The sequence below is a fragment of the Camelus dromedarius genome, chromosome 9 (genome assembly GCF_036321535.1).
Source record: "Camelus dromedarius isolate mCamDro1 chromosome 9, mCamDro1.pat, whole genome shotgun sequence".
Lineage (NCBI taxonomy): Eukaryota > Metazoa > Chordata > Mammalia > Artiodactyla > Camelidae > Camelus > Camelus dromedarius.
Genome location: NC_087444.1, coordinates 6,156,777 through 6,171,516, shown reverse-complemented (window position 1 = coordinate 6,171,516; position 14,740 = coordinate 6,156,777). Strand labels below are relative to the sequence as shown.

The 14,740-nt window shown below is 37.8% G+C and overlaps 1 protein-coding gene across 3 annotated transcripts in view; it reads left to right on the top strand.

The window, feature by feature from the left end:
* The window catches only part of DPYD (dihydropyrimidine dehydrogenase), a 720,636-nt gene that overhangs the window by 323,688 nt on the left and 382,208 nt on the right, over positions 1 to 14,740 (top strand). The window lies entirely within an intron of this gene.

Here is a 14,740-nt window from a genome sequence, read left to right as displayed (position 1 = left end):
TGTTTTCCCCATGCAGTGTTTTTGTGGGCCATTGTAGATAAAAGCTTAGGTACCTCCATGCCTTTATTTTGCAAATCCTTCACCTTTTACAACACACTGTCAAAATGGCAGTTAACTCTTTCATTAACTGAAAGGAAAATAAAAGAAAGAAGTTTCTCTAGGTCACAGATTCATTAAAAACAGCAGCAATAACAACAGCAAAAAAAAAAAAAAATCTAAATCTGATGATTCCTATAACTTCCTACTATACCCATGCTAAAAGTGCATTTTGTATCTGACATAGGAAGAGATACATACATGCAAATGTGCATTTTTATGCAACAGATAAGTAAAAAATGTAACCAGTCGTCAGAATATTTTATCTGTAGGACATCAGACATCTTGGTATTTGGAAACATCCAGATGTTTAATGTCATCAAGATAAATGTTTTCAAATAGCTGGATGATGGCCTGAATTTGTCACTTTTCATCTAGACGTTTATGTGATATGTAGACATAGTCACAATGTGGTTTGTTATTCATTGATGGCTTCAGGAAGGGAAAAAAAGAACAATGAATAAGTTGCATTCTGCTGTCTAAAAACATAACTGTGCTTGTTACTCTGCATATCACCAAAAACTGAGTAAACAGTTGAATCGTATTTATGTTGCAATTCTGATTATTTGCCTATCAAAAAATAATTTATCTTACCCATTTAAATTTATGTTCCACAACTGACAACATTAATATTAAGAAAAATGTATCTTCTCCTGAGCAAACTTTAGTAGATGTGACTCAGATCAGAGAAGAGACATTTTCCAAAGCTATGCTTCTGCATATATGAAGCCTGAAAGATTGAACTTAGTATTTAAAATATGAAGTAGAAGAAAAGAGAATTCGATCTATTTGTGTTCGTTTGATGAAGTCATTTAATAATTCATTTGTGTATTCTATTCGAAAATTTACTGGTGTGTTTCTTCCAACGCTCTACTTGAACTACCCCATAACGTTAGAGAAACCAAAGAGAAGTGGTTCCTCACTTTCCCGTTTCCCCTCCCTCCTCCTGGCTTGAAAAAATGAACTGCCTGGGAAAATTTTCCTCAGATAGAATTACTTGCTTTACCAGGACCCTTCAGTTTTTACGTCAATAAGAGCTACTTTCCAAGTGAGAGAGGGGCTGGAAGGGCTGGAACGTTAACGTTAACGTTAGCATTCGTGCCTCGGCTACGTTCAAAGGATTTTCAATATTGTTTACTGAATGGAAGATGTTTTTTTTAAAAAATGATAGAGGGAATCGGTATTTGTTAGAAGTTGATCAAGAAGATCTTACCCAAATGGCATTTAAAATCTTAAAGTATCATTTCAAAGTCAGGAAACTTTTCTGTGCACACACATATCAGGTATAGTGAAAATCAGTTTATAGGAAGCAAGTTGTCTGTTGGGTCAGAGGAGAAGATATTCTGGTCTTCCTCTTCTGTCCTGAATCTGTCCCATCTTGAGACCCCTGTGATGGGATTTGTGTGCGATACTTTTGCGATTATTACATATGAGATACTATATATTTTAATAGCTTTACCTATAACCTCTTCCTTAAAACATCAGTCTGCCTTTCTATCCTTCTTTTTCCCTCCTTCCCAACTTACTTTGCACAGACTTCCATGAACTGCATACCAAATTCAGTGATCTCTTTTCAATCTTTATTCTATTTTCTGCATTTGACAATGTTAAGTATTTCTTTCTGTTTGACATGCTCTCTTCCAAGTCACTTAACCTTTCTGAGCCTCAGCTTCTTCCTCTATTAAAAAAAAACAAAAAACAAGGATAATAGTACGTTCTCTCCCTCCAGCTCAGGACTGTTGTCAGAATTAAAATGAAATAATATGAAAGTGCTTGGTAAACGAAACACATTATCACTGTTTATGACACTCCATCTTGCTTTTTCATTTAACTGTTCTTTTCCCACTATCACTGACTGCTTTTCTTCCTCTAACTTTGCAAAGTTCAGACTTTGCCCATTTTCTCTTCTTACTATATTTATTCCTTTACTGAAAGTTTTGTCTCATTCATTCATTTTTTTCATCCATGCATTAATTCCTATAAGAAATATTTAATGAACGACTTCTATGTGCCAGATAGTGAGTAGCTAGACTTAACACTACCCACTGCTATGCTTCTGTGTAAAATGACTCTGAAATCTCTACTCTCCCTGTCTCAGAAGACATTTCCACCTATATTTAATCCTCATGCATATAATAAACATTTACTGAGTTTCTACGAATGCCAGGTACCAAGTTGTATTCTGGAGAGTACAAAGATGAATGAGGCATTCCTTGTACTTAAAAATCTCACAAGTTGGGGTCGGAGGTTAGAGAGAGATGCACAAAGTAAGGAAGTGTCACCTCATCAGGTGTCCCTAAGGCAAGTCACCTCTCAATTTCGCTATTATTATAAATGGGTACCATAGTTCTCCTGTCACTAAAGTTAAAAATGGTATCCCAGATTCAAATTTAATTCCAGTTTTACGTTTCATTAAATTCACAGTCCTGATAGAACAGGATGACATTTCTGCCCCTTCCTACTTGAGAACTGCAGCAAATGACTCTACATATACTGTGTATCTTGCTTTATTTTCCACTGTTCCCTATGAAACTATTCTTCACATTATCCAGTACAGTGTGGATTCCTTAGTGGTGAATTCAGAAAGTCCTTGGTAAATGTGTTATATAAAAATATGCTGAAGAATTCAAGGAATGAAATAAACTTCACAGATTGCATATAACATACGGTGATAATTTATTCTCTCAGCATTGTCTGATTGCAATAATATTTTAAAGGGAAATACTTGCAGTGTCTCAATTATATCAATAATATGTATTTGTAAAGGTATACTAAATTGGAAAATTTGAAGAAAATTAAATTTTTAATCTCAGTTTTTTTCCTCTGAGTTGCTACATAACTTTGGCAAGTCCCTTGATTTGTGTGTTTCACAAAGAAGAATATAAAAGAAGTTTATTTGGTATGAAGCCCCCAATATATCTATAATTGTTTCATGCCATGAAAATGGTGAATGCCTCAATAGCTTATGGAAAAGATAAGTATGTCAAATTTATAAAACAAATTTGGATAATATCCTTGGATTACAGTTGCTAATTATTTCATTGTTCCTAAGGCTTGTAACAATTACAAGTAATCATCATTATTTTACTTAATTCTATTTTATTTCCATCTCTCTCTCTCTCTCTCTTTTTTTTTTTTTTTTGGATTGTAGCAGTGAATGAGAAATCAGAACAAAAGACTGCATATTCCTCATCCCCATATGTGTGCTTATTATAAGCATAATTTAATTGAATCCTTCATTAACTACTGTCCCAAATTCTAAAGGCAGTGCGGTGTCCAATTTCTAATTTGATTGGAATAATAAAGTCTTGGCCTTATTTAATATCTTTCCTGTACAAAACTCACAGTGGTTCCACCTTTTCAAAATTCTCATCCATCCCCTCTAAGTATGTATGTAAGATTCCAAATCACATTAAATTCGGTTTTTATTGTTCAAGACTGATTTTAAGGGCTGTCAGTAAATTAAGCACAAGCTACCTCTAACTGGCATATCTACTCCACAAATATTGCCTTTCTGGAAATTTTAAAACATTTATTTCTTTATTTTAAATGTATGTATTTCGTAGTGTAGGAAGCCTCTTCTGCTAAACACCAAGGCCAGTGTTTATGAGATTGAATTTTCTCTCCTTCCGTTTGTTTGGACCATGTCAAGTTTAAGAGACCTTTCCCTTATTTTATTCCCTTCTTTTTCTGCTTGGAACCAAACTGCCAGTGGTGAGGGCAGGCATGGCTTTTCTGTTAGTTTGGAATTGATAAGGAGAATCCATTTTCACTGACCTCACAGTTTCATTGTTCCGATGGCGGTAATGACAGTTGGCCTTGTCCACACGTTCCTAGCAGATCTCGATGGCATAGTTTTATGTGTCCTTGAACATGCTTTCAAACAACTGAAGGAGGGCACGCGAGCCCATCCGTGACCTCGGTGCCTCTTTCAGACGCTGCACCACAGCCATCCTCTCGTTCTTGTGAAATGTCCCTTTGAAAAGAGCTATGTGCTTTAGTCTCCCAGAACCAATTATAATTTATCTTCCAGTTAGACTGTAAACCCCAAAAGGGCAGAGGCTGTTCCTTTACAGAGAGTTGTAGTTCCAATAGTAGCCCATATACAATTGTGCCCACAATGCATGCACAGTATGTATTTGTACATTTAACTTGATTCATATGAAGATATTAATTTTATTATATAATATGAATATTATACCTGGTATAATATTCCTGCTGTGGGGTGGGTTTGGTTTATTTTTCAGAAAACATAAATGTTAGAAAAGTACTTCTATTTTTCTATTGCTACTGATTTTTTTCCAGTTTTGGCATAAATTGTTGCATTCTTTCTAATCCAGTAAATACGACACTAGTTCGAGGCCGTCTGGTGCAGCAGCTTGGGGCAGGGGCTCGGAGCCAGGCTGCCTGGCTGGAAGCCCCGCTCCCTTCGACTCCTTGTACTTCGTGGTCTTGATCTTTTAAGAGGGGTGATTATAGTATCTACCTTCTAGAGTAATTTTAAGAATAAATAAATGAATAATATATGTAGAACACTTAAATATACGTCTAGTACATAGTAAGCATCTCTTAAGTCTTAGGTGTCATTATCCTTGAAGAACAAAATTATGGTTTAATAATTAAGTTGAGTTACATTACACCCTTACTTTCGTATGAATGTTGTCTAGGAGTAAAGCATTTGAAAAATTAGTACTTCTCGAGGGCCTTGCACATCTTTGCAAATCAGTAAAGCAGACGCTCTTTCAATTTATGACTTTCTGAATGAGAACGTTTCCTGTATGGTTGTTTTTATTTGTAGAAAAAGGATTGCACAGTTTTGAACTGTGTCGTATGCTTTAGCAACGTTTTATTATCAGTCCTGATGTTTTTCATACCGTTGAGAGGAAGTTTTCTTTCAATGAATTTTTAGTAGTTAGAAATTTTCACTTTTGGGTTTTTGTAAAGTCAGGTATTTAAAGAGCAAAGGATGTTTTTAATACCTTTGTTTTTTCCCTCTTAAACACGGTGAAGCTGGGCCAAATTTTTGGTTTGCCTGACTGCTCGCTTTCATTTTAAGAAGGAAAGAGAGAAGCACTTTAGAGGTTACTAAGCTTGAGCTTTAAGCACTTGAAAATTATGGGATGAGATAACCGAGATTTAAAACCCTTGGTTTTTTTTTTTTAACCTTTTTTATTGATTTATAATCATTTTACAATGTTGTGTCAAATTCCAGCGTAGAGCACAATTTTTCAGTTATACATGAACATACATATATTCGTTGTCACATTCCTTTCTCTGTGAGCTACCATAAGATCTTGTATGTATTTCCCTGTGCTATACAGTATAATCTTGTTTATCTATTCTACAATTTTGAAATTCCGTCTATCTTTTCCCACCCCCCACCCCCTTGGCAACCACAAGTCTGTATTCTATGTCTATGAGTCTATTTCTGTTCTGTATTTATGCTTTGTTTGTTTGTTTGTTTGTTTGTTTTTAGATTCCACATATGAGCGATCTCATATGGTATTTTTCTTTCTCTTTCTGGCTTACTTCACTTAGAATGACATTCTCCAGGAGCATCCATTTTGCTGCAAATGGCATTATGTTGTCACTTTTTATGGCTGAGTAGTATTCCACTGTATAATAAAACCCTTTGTTTTTCAAAGGGAAGATGGGATGACTGGTGGCAGTAGAACGGACTCAGGAGGGTGCTGCACAGCACCGCGCAGAGAGCGGGCACCAAACTCTGGGTGCAGCAGGCGATGCGCGGCCCTTCTTCTGGGAAAGGAGTCTGTGTGCTTCGTTCACCCAGGGCCTACATTTTCCTCCTGTTCGTCTCACTGGAGACAGCAAAGAAACACAACGCCCAGTTCTTTCTGAATCTGTAATGCAACCTTCAGAAACCAACTTCCTTGCTCGATAGCATTAATTGCAGTTAGTTCCATAAGGGAGGCAATTGTTTTCTGTGTTTTTTCTGAAGTGGAGGGAGGTTTTTGGTTTTTTTTAAATTTTTTTATTTTTAAAAATTGCTTACCAGTTCCCCTTATTAGAAGTCCCTCAGAAAAGTTTTACAGAACCTCATAGGGAAGATCAAAGATTCTGCCAATACTAGCTTCATGTGTCACTTTGATTCAGTTGCCTCCACACTGAGAAAAGATGCAGGCCATGGCTTAATTTGCCTTGTTCTGGCCTAAGTCAGAGCTGGAAATTGCCAGTTAGGCGAAAAATGGTGTGCACGAAGCCGTGGCAATACAGATATTCAGGAATTTTTCAAACGTGCCTATTTTTTCCTCAATTATTTAGATGTTAGGAAAAAACCTAGAAAATGTTTTAAGATGAGCCAGGGGCCCAACAATAATAGTTAACTGTGCTTGAAAGGATGTGGCGTCGGTATGTTTGGTTTGTTTTTTCCCTTATTAACATGTTACTTATATGCTACTTCACTGGTGGAATTGAGGACACTAAGGCACTTTCATAACCATCCCCCTCTTTTCTAAACCAGCATGTCTCATTTTTCAAGCAATAAAATGTCTCCTTCAGAAGCAGGGATTCAGCATTCTTTAAACGGTTGTCCACTCTTTGTGACCTCAGCTTTCATAATTGTTCTTCTGCCTCACCAAAAATAAAGAGCAGGGAGCCAGGAATGGAGCACCAAGCTGAGAATGTCAGAATTGATCAGATTTTCCCTATTGTATGCATTTGTATAAACAAAAATGTTTGCAATATAGTTTCGAATAACAGATTAAGGGATATTGCACTTTGTTGCTGGATAGGAGAACTTTTTGACTGATGCAGAAGTGATAGAGGAAGGGCCTCACAAAGGATCAGTACAACTAAGAATGGATGAGAGAATTGAGAAGTAATCAGTCCAGTGTAACTTACGGTTATGTTACAACAAGAGCTTGCACTAGAATTTTCCTTACTTATATTTACAAATGTTGAAAGGATTTAAAAGATAACATATTCTAGACTCCTAATTTCACAGGTTTATTTGTTTAACTAATAACTTCTGAGGGCTTGCTATTCCAGGCATTGAGCCCTGTTCTCAATGAGCCGGGGACAAAGTGGTGAAAAGGCAGTTGCAAACCTTGCCTCCAGGAATGCCATTTACCCGGGGAGACACACAATTATGATAAATTATGCTAAGAGAGGTTCAGAGCCCTAGGGAAGCGAGGAACACAGTCTGAAGGTTCTGAGAAGCTTCCTAGAGGAAGTGGGTTGTAAATTGAAGGCTGAGTGATGTGTAGGCGTTTCCAGGTGGAACGGGGGTGGAAGGGAGGGAGCAACAAGGAGATTATGCAATTTACTCAACACCACACTGTTAGATTAAGTAGTCATTTTGTAGTCATTTTAAAAAGCTGTATTTAAAAAAAAAGCATGTCTTTAGAAAGTTGTCACCAGCCTACTTATTTCATGCATGTTCTTATCTTTATAAATGAAGGTCTGTTTTGTTTTATGATTTCTACTATTATTTATCATGCGGTGAATTTTTTTTTTTTTTTTTTGATATCCGAATATGTTATAGGCACTTCCCAGGCGCTAAGAATACAAACACGAGTGAAAGAAAGTCTCTGCCTTTCAGGGACTCCTAGGCTAATGAGAGAAACAGGCGTGTAAATACACACATGGCAGCATAACGTGCTAATCTGACAATATTTGGAGTAGGTTTTAGGGCTTGAGTAGGAGTTTCTCTGTTAGAGGAAATATCATACACAAAGTACGAGCTGGTGAATGGCCTCAGGTGACCAGACAGTGGTGAGAGATTCTGTTCAGCTGGAGCAAATGATGTATGGTGAGATAAGGTGGGAGGTGGTCAGGGGGAAGATGGCAGGAAATTTGGTATAAATTTATGTGGAGTCAAGAGACATATGCAAAGTGATTAGTTTTGAATTTTATCCTATAGACACTCAGGTGACAAACAGGGAGGTTTAAATACGGGTGAGATCTTTATGTTAATGCAGTCATTCTGATAGGTGCCCCATCTTCCTTCTGTCTGCTTGGGTTTGAACCTTTCGTTCTGTTCTTCACGTAGCTGGGATTAGAAACCAGGACAGCACCTTTGAAGTGGTTCATATCAGAGGACAAATGTGTTTTCTAGTATTGAATGCCGGAATTAGGCCAAGTTACTCACCAGTCACAGGTATGATCCAACAATGCAGGTCCCCCGATGGGAAGCTGCTCCAGCCAGATTTTCAGTAGGAAGGAGGGGAGGCCACCTGGTACCTCCCAAGCTGTAGACACGCCAAGGGTGAGTTCCAATTTCTTCTTTCAAATCCACTAATTATAATTACTGATTTCAACTGTTTTAAGAGAAGTAAGTAAAATAAGAGAGACTCCATGAGTGTTATGCCAGTAATTGCTTCCCCACAGGGAAAGAGGTTTCAGGGGCGTGGAGTGATAAGCACTTTGCTCCACCCCGGCGGCGGTGTTGGAGAGGTAGCCTGGGATTACCGCGGAGTCAGATTGATGAGACCAGTTCAAAGACTGTCTCCACCAGTTAGTGTGGCTACTGATTCAGGCCCAGATCGAGGCAAAGGTGGTAGAACTGCAGAAGAAAAGTCAGAATCAAGACATATGTTTTAAGTAGACGGTCAAGATTTGGTCGTCTGTTTCATAAGGAGGTTGACCACAGAGTATCTAGCATGGGAATCTGATCAGATGTTCGTAATGCCTGCAGAACCCACCAGTGCAGCAGGTGGAACACATCTGAGGGAGATCGTGACGTGTTTCATTTGGATTTGCTAGTCCATTCAACCACTGTAAAAAAGGAATAGGACTAAGAACATGCGTGTTGAAATGAGACATTAGGGATCATTACGTATCATTTGTCCATCTTTTCACTGTCATAACCTGGTGCCTAGAACGGTGGTCATTCATTGATTGAATTAATGAATGAAGACTGTTACGGCTTATAGTTTAGATACCAGCTTCTTAAAAGTATGATAAAAGAGGACACGTGGCATTTCTTCTGGAAATCCAGAAGGAACTCACCTACCATATGATGGAGAAGAAAAATTCAGTTTTTGAGCTGTACCACACTGCTTTGTGGATGGTAAATATCTTAGGAGGAGATGGCATCAGGACAGGTTTATTCATCATTCTGTGCCTTTCCCCTTTTGCTGATTAGTTCCTCATGCTACCATTTCATTTCTTAACGCCTCAGTAATAAAACATTCCTAAATCCTTTGTATTGGTTGGCCCAGTGATGAAAATGAATCCTTTTTTAATCTTCCCTGTACATTGCTTTGTTTTTAACTGCTTTTTAAGGCAAGAAGCATTCTCAGGAAACCGATAGTAAAACTATGCATGTTTTCTTAAAAACTGCCCTAATTATCAGACACTTTTCTGGCTGAAAGATTTACTCTCTCAATTATAAAATACGCTGTGCGGAGTGAGCATAAAGTGGTGGAATCTAAAGCAAGTACTGGCATTTCTGCAGAAAAACCGTCCAAAATGATGGAATCTTCACACAGTTTTTCTCTGGAGTTATTTTTAAAGGGTGGAGAGGATGAGGAGGGGAGGTCAAACTGATAACGGTGTTGAAAGTGATTTCGAATCAACCTCCCATCACTTACAACCGCCTTAGATGTCCATTTGAAGCACAACATGATATTTCTGTAATTATTTTACTTCCCTCTAATAACTGCATAGGAATAGGTTTGTCTCCCCAGTGAATAGCTCTGTTCAGAGCCTTCCCTTATCTTTATTTTCCAGGTTTCACTGGTGGTTGATATCATATGCATTCTTACAGGGAGACAGTGGATAAATCAGTACTTTTCCATCAAATCAAAGATTACATACAAGAAGTAGAGCGGTGGCATGTAACAAGTTTTGCTGGGGAAAGAAGGTAGAAAATGGAAAAATAACAATTGTTTCAGGGAACAGAAATCTTAAAACGTAACAAAACGTCATTCAGCGTAATGTGAGTTAATGCGTGTCCAGAGCTTAATGGATCACAGCCTATCATATCTGTCTTTTAAATTCTAGTTAGCTTATGAGATGCTAAAAGTTTATTCTGAAACCTAGTGTTCTTGTGAAATGTGAAACTACATTAAGCTGCTCTGTGATATAAAATCAAGACGTAAAATTTAGTCAAATTATAAAGTAATGATGTATATTTTCTACTAATGTTCTTAGTAATTGTATTTTGTATTGCAGATTATTGTTAATTACTTTGCATCTGTGTTCTTGGCTCAAAGCACAAAGAGAAAATAAAAATATACCTATTTAAGATAGTCTTTGGTTAAATTAGACATTGACCTGCATAAATGTAGGTTGTAATTTTCTAAGTTGGAAAATTACGTTGAATCATATTTAATCTATAGCCCGCAAATGTGGAAGCAACCCAGTTCAGATATAACATGCACAGGTAATTTATTAGGTGTCCCAGATGTGCTAGCATTGCTGGAGGAGAAAGCCAGCACTAACTTTTAACATAAATTCAGAGGTCCCGCTCAAGCTTTATATGCTATCCAGTGCCAACTTTTTTTTCCATGCTAGCCATTCTTGTAACATTTTATAGTTATGAAGCTCCTTAAAATGTTTTCAAAGGACTTTCACTGACATGACCATTTTCCGTACAAATGCATGAAAGAGTGTCAAGCACATTATATTCAGCAAACATCCATTGATTTTCCAAGCCCTCTGAGAAGCATATTGACAATCCACTTGGTTTCATATAGCCCGGTGTTTTCCCCTGTGTGTGCACACTGTTGCCAAAGGAACTGCTACGTCACCATATCACTGCATTACTCTAATACTTTAGAGTCTAAAATTATTCTTCCCTGTTGGTGGGATTGAAACCAAATGCTTCAATTTCATTTTGACACCCTTCTAACCTGCCCTCCTTCATATTTGTGGGACCGTATTTCCCATTCTTTCATTCTATATTTATTAAATATACAAGATTCTGCATTAGGTTCTCCTGGGTACACAAAAATGAATATGTTGTCCCTGTCTACAGGAGCTTGCAGTCTAATAGAGGAAGAAAAATGCACATAAATAAATGTGTCAGTAGGTAAGAAAGACTCAAGGAGAAATAGATAAACTGCTAACGTAAAACATAGGGTGAAGAGATGACTTCTAGCTGTGAGAATCAGAGAAGATTTTATGAAGGTAGTGGCATTTTTTAATAGAGCTGAGGACTGGGTAGGAATTAAGAGTAAGAGAGAAGGGAAAGCACTTCCTACTGCAGTGAACAGGCTGGCTACGCACAAGGAGCAGTTCCTTCAGCTGGACCATCAGGTACACGGGGAGAGATTGTAGAAGGCAGAGTAACATAGCATTGCTAATCCACAGATTGTTTAGTGTTGGGCTAAGGTACCTAAATTTTATTCTAAAATTGATGGGTACCTGAAATCTAAAGGGCCATGTCGATTAAATATGTTCCCCTCACACACGGAGGGAACAGATAATTAAATGTGTCTCCTTTTTGGTTGCTGCTCTTCCCCTGCTTCACTCTACGCCCTTTATATATTCTAAATGCTGTTGACAGGAAGACTGCAGGGTAGTTTATTCATATTTTAATCCAAAGTACCCAGCATAGTCTCAGAGGTGCCCTGAATGAATGGATAAATGAATGAATGAAGACGGAGAAATGTTGGGATGATAATGTTGGGATGAGTAGAATGAAATGATTGCTTCATTCTAACTGTCCCTACAGAAAATTCACATGAAGACAAAATTCACATATGAAAGCAGCATTTATGCAATGTATCACATGAAGACCAGCAAGTCCTCCTTCTGTTGAGGGAATGGTCAGATGCTGGACACAATCATTTGCATTGAGAATAGCATCCTCCTCCCTGGTCACCTTGCTTTTTGCTCTTGCTTCGACATAATCCTACCAGAATCAGCTTTACAAACAGAAATTATATCATTTTATCCCCCTGTTCCAAGCCCTCCAGCGGCCCCCCTTCTCCTCTTCAAGGGCGTCAGCTTCAGCTCGTCCTAACTCCTCGGTCACGGCTCCCTCTGCCTGGAGTGACCTGCCTGAGGTCTTCACACACTGGCTCATTCTTATCTTCAATGTTTTAGCTGCTCAGATGTCGTCCCACCACCATGCTCTAAAGCCCCTCTCCTACTTCTCACTCCTCCCACCTTGTGACACTCTCCTCCATATAACTCCCTTCATAGCCATTTTTACTCTCGTATAGTTCACTTACTAATTTGCTTTTTTTTTTTTTTTAATCTTCCGCCAGCTGAAATGTATACCCTGCAAGGCCAGGTCCCCTGTCTGTAGTATACCACCATGCCGACGACTGGATTTAACACACAGTTAGACAGTAAACATTTGCCAAATGAATGAACCAATGTGAGCTAGTGCCTTGTTCTTTTTCCCATGCAATCATTATTCAGCTCCCAATAAGAACACCCTGTATGCGCTTCCTTGCTGTCTTTGCCAGGTCCTTGCTCCTTAACTCCTTTTATTCTGCCTATTGCCTTCATCATTGACCAGCAAGCGGCACCTTTTTACTGCTCGTTGACCTGCAGATCCCCAAACGTAGCTACCTACCCTGCGTTTCTCTTGTATTTGACATTTCTTGAAATGATCACTTCTTGGCTTGTGTGGCTCAGAAATACCTTGATTTTCATGAAACCAATGATTCCTCCTCTGGCTTTAGTTCAGATTGTGATTGCGGCCACTTTAAAAAATAAGTGCTTCCTTCTATTTTTACATGGATTTGTGTTCTTTCTTTAGGAACTGTATCCACCTTTATGACTGTATCTAATCCCCAGGTTCAGGGCCCTCTCCTAAGTTCTGGGTGTTTATCTCCAAGTGCCCCTGCAGGCCGCCGGGCACTCCCAGTTGGTACGGCTGTAGCAGACTGGTAGTTTTGTTCAAATCCTGAGAGTGTGACCTGGGTAGCTCACCTCAGTTTCAGTTTCCTCAACTATAAAATTAAAATAATACCTATTCTGTGGGGTTCCAAGAAGACAATATATGCATTGCCTCATTCAGAACCAGCCACATATTCATAAAGGCACCCAATAAATGTTTTTCATTATTCTCATCTTGAGTCCTCTTGCATATAGCCTTTACCAATACCAAAGATGTTTCTTGACTGATGGTAACACAGCCAGTGCTCTCTCTATATAAAGACGCTGTATTTTTGAATCGTGCATTTACTTATGTGCTAAAAAAATTTTTAAAGAAATTCTACTGTGTGTTTTAAGTTTGCATTGAAGTATGCCTGCAGCCGATTGACAAGGAGAAAAAAAAAGTCATAAGATGGATATCAAAAAATAACATTAATGAGCTGCTAAAGCTAAAATTACAGGAACTTATGAAATTGGTTAAACATAAAAACCATTAAACTGTTTACTGAAGCTTCACAGATATACTGCAGTTAATGAGCATTTCTGCTATTTAAATAAGCCCAAATTGAACACACATTACATGGATACATAATTAGTCATGGCAGTCAAACACACATAGGCTTACTTTTAAAGCTCTATTTAGGGACTCTTTTCCATTTGATTTATTTTGTTAATTAAAATATTTTTCAGTATTCACTTATATTTTAATAATATTGTCTTCACAAGTAGTATAATTTACTACTGGCTTTCTGTTTGTTTTTATTTATGCTTTAAATGCAGCAAATGGGGATTTTATATTAAACGTTTTTAACCCCTTTCGGTAATTATTTATATCACTTGATGGTATCATTCAGCATTTTAAAAAGTTCTTTCACTGAGAAATATATATATATATATAATATTTCAGTAGCCTCTCCACTTTTTTCACTGTCTCCTAATTATCAAGAGGTATTAAGCACCCAAATGTGCATAGAATTATGATGATTATGGTCCAAATCAGATTAAAGGATGATCTATTTCTTCAAGGAGTTTGTAGTCTTAAGTAGATGGTATCATTGAATATAAATAAGCAAATCAAAGTGCAGCGTTTGGGAATCCAACAGAGAATTTGAAAACAATCCCCACATATTTCCTTCAAGGACACTGACCTCTTTGAGGAGATCTCTTCCAGAGAAAATGAAATCAAATCTTCAAGGAGTTTAGTGTTTTAAATAGATGGAATTATTGCCGAGAAATAAGCAAATCAAGGTGAAGTGCTTAGACAATTTTAATTCTGAATTGATTAGTTGGTCAGTTTAGGAAATGAGACTGAGGCTCCCTGTAGAATACAAGCAAAACAAAAGGAGTTGCTGCAGGCTATTATTGACATCCAGCTTTTGTGTTTAACTTAGGGAGCCTAAGCTTGTCCTGGGCATGGAAGGGAAGAAAATTAAACCTGTGCTTTTACCCTGCCTGGATTCTACAAGCATATCCAAACCGAACATTGTTTAACCATAGCAACAAGGAAGTCAGATAGTTAAATCAAGCAAAAGAAATTAACCAAGTGTCTCTTCCTCTCTAGTCCGTGTGTTTGTCACTGCAGAGACATTTTTGGAAGCTTTTTTTTTTTTTTTTAAGGAAAATATTTCAGTTTCCTCTCCACAATGCACTGACTCTCTAACTGTGCAAATGAGACCTATGAGAAAAATAGTCAAGACAGGATGAGTCCTAAATAAATAGACTGGATTACCATTACATTTTCAACCAGAAAACCTCCTTCAAGTTCCTCGTGTGTACCAATTATTGTGCCAGATGCTGGGGAAGGAGCTGAATCAGTCCCTAAACTCAAGGAGTGGTGGAGGGCAAA